The sequence below is a fragment of the Sinocyclocheilus rhinocerous genome, unplaced genomic scaffold (genome assembly GCF_001515625.1).
Source record: "Sinocyclocheilus rhinocerous isolate Xijiao unplaced genomic scaffold, SAMN03320098_v1.1 scaffold541, whole genome shotgun sequence".
NCBI classification, from domain to species: Eukaryota; Metazoa; Chordata; class Actinopteri; order Cypriniformes; family Cyprinidae; genus Sinocyclocheilus; species Sinocyclocheilus rhinocerous.
In genome coordinates, this window is record NW_015658519.1 from 2439939 (window position 1) to 2442746 (window position 2808).

The 2808-nt window shown below is 35.4% G+C and overlaps 1 protein-coding gene across 3 annotated transcripts in view; it reads left to right on the forward strand.

The window, feature by feature from the left end:
* The window catches only part of septin2 (septin 2), a 12318-nt gene extending 10955 nt beyond the window's left edge, over positions 1–1363 (forward strand). For 2 of the 3 annotated variants that reach the window (XM_016530979.1, XM_016530981.1), the window contains exon 13: positions 262–1363. The gene's annotated coding sequence lies outside the window, so the exon portion shown is untranslated. The remainder of the gene's footprint in view (positions 1–261) is intronic. The other variant, XM_016530980.1, reaches the window with a different exon arrangement.
* The last annotated feature ends 1445 nt before the right edge of the window (positions 1364–2808 follow it).

Sequence of the window (2808 nt, forward strand, 5' to 3'; positions counted from 1 at the left end):
GTCAGAATTGTGAGGAGATAAAAAGTCACAATAACTTTTTTTTTTTTTTCAGTGGCGCAAACGGGCTTCCATAAATTCCTCTCTTTTACTTTGTTAAAAAATGTAATACTTTGTTCATGTACACAAATCGACATATATTGCATAAAAACTCGCAAAGTAATTAATATTGAGTAACTGACCATTCAGAGAAAAATTGGCCATTTATTTTTTATTAAATATACAATTGGGGGTGGGACTGGTTTTTGTTTGTGTTTCTTATAGATGCTGACCTGTCATTCGAGCTTGACCCAGTCAGACATGAAACGAGAAGAGGAAGTGTTGCTAAATGTGGAAAAAGAGGAGAGACTGGTCCTTAGCTCATCTTGCTTGCCATTTTCTTAGTTTCTTTCACTCTTGTATGATTTAATCTTTTTTTGTCAAGTTTTTTTTGGCATTTTATTCAAATGCTGCTAATATTCATTCATTTTCCCCCCCCTGTTCAAGTAATCAAAAATGAAGAACAACCATCAGTAATTAAGAAAACTTTTTTTTTTTCTGTTACAAAAGCCAAATGCTGCTGGGAAGGAATCTTCTACAGTAGAGCACCTTTAATAGTAGTGTAGCTCCATGACCACTCAAAGTCATTTCTATCTCATCTAGCTAAAGAAACACTGTGAGAATACAAGCAGCTGTTGAATTTGAGTGTCACGGTGGCAGTTTTTGGAGAAACCATTTTATACTGTTCCTAAGTGTTGCCAGAGAGATTGCTGTCCTCCTGAACAGGAGTTTTCTGTACTTCTCTCTTCCCTTCATGAAGTCTTGAAATATGTGCTGCTCGGTTGAATGGTCCCCAAACGGATGCAAAACATTATACTGTGACCCATGATTCATTCCCTATGCCGTCTAATGAAGAAGAATACATTGTTCTCTAATGTTAAAGCTCATTTAGCAGATTTTTATATGTACTTAAGTGCATACTGCCATGTATTTACTATCAGACATTCTCCTGGTATGAGTGCGATGTGAAATTTACTTAGTGGAGTGAAATTCGGATACATTGAAATGTGCTGTTGTGCTCTTCAACCTTGATGCATGCCAAGTTTTTACCTCCTCCTTTTGGGATCTATGGTTAAAATATTTTATCTTATTCCTGTGGTTGAATCAAATTTCCACATCATTAATAATGAATAATTCAAATGTATCTGAAATGTGGGTTTCTATCTGTTACGCAAAAGCAAATATAACTTTAATACAGTTGAATTTGCTTTCCATATTTGGTCATGAAAACTGCAGTAAACATTCCAGTTTTAATGTTTCACTTGAGAACTTTCTATTAAACCATTATTGTCTGTCATCTTGTAATAAAATGTTGTATTGAACCAGTTTTGGGGTTTGCCCTTTTCTTTTTGGCTATTCATTTCTCACTTTGCTGTTGATTATAACAGGAAGGACTTGTCAAAAAAGGGTGCCTGTTTTTTGTTAGTACAGAACAGTATCTCTTGATGGCCGCTAGAGGTCGTAAATTATAACATGATAAAGAAATCAACAACGATGAAGGCCATAGAGAAAAAGGTATGCCGTTTTGCTTCTAATTTTTTTTTTGAGATGTTTAGATAGCTCTACTAGTAAACCACAAAAATACTGATTAAGAAAAGATATTTTGCATTGAAGGTCGGCCATAGTGAACAAATCACCTCACACACATTTTGTGGTGAGTTGCCTTTTTGTGATGGAACGGAAAGTGCAGTGTGACCAACCCCTTTATTTTTTTATTACGTTTATGTTAACAGTAAGCCCAAAGTTAGTACGAGAATGTGGAATCCCATGTAGTGACATCCAAACTTGTTGTTTCCCCACCATCGTGAAACTAATGAATTTACTGTGGTGGGTTAGACACCATAATTATGAATTATTATTCGTTTTCAAACCTAAAAACTTCTTGCATATGCATACAGAAGCATGATCGAAGTGTGGGTTTCACACAGGGCCCATACATACCAACATGGTGTGATCATGTGTTTGGGGTCTGTGCATCTGCTGGCATTCATAGTTGAAATTGATATTTGTCCTCTGCCTTCATGCATTCTTAGCCAAGATTTCACCCTGGTGTAGGACAGTAGCCCTACACAGAGGGCAGTCGTGATCTAAATACATTCATACACTGATGTCAACATAATGTCATGGCAAAGGCCCTTAAAGGGATAGTTCACCCAAAAATGAAAATGTGATGTTTATCTGCTTACCCCCAGGGCATCCAAGATGTAGGTGACTTTGTTTCTTCAGTAGAACACATATGATGATTTATAACTCCAACCGTTGCAGTCTATCAGTCGTATAATGCATGGCAATGGTAACAAAATCTATGAGAGTAAAAAAAACATGCACAGACAAATCCAAATTAAACCCGGCGGCTCGTGACGACACATTGATGTCCTAAGACACCAAACGATCGGTTTGTGCCAGAAATCGAACAATATTTATATCATTTTTTACCTCTAATACACAACTATGTCCAACTGTCTTTGAGCGCGCGCAAACGGTTGGAGTTATAAATCATCATATGATCAAAAAAGCAAAAAAAATCACCACAATCCATATCGCACTGAAAATTATTAATTGAATTTACTACATTTTTTAAGGCAAGGGGTTGCAATCAATTTTAGCTACATTTAAATAAATTTAGTTGACTAACTTTCAACATTTTTTTTTAATGTAGCTAAAATAAATTGTTTGAAACCACCTTAAAAAAAATAGTGTTTCAGTGTGTAAACTGTAAGTTATTTGGGAGTGTTGTTTTTTTTTTGGCATATATATATATAAATGAAAACA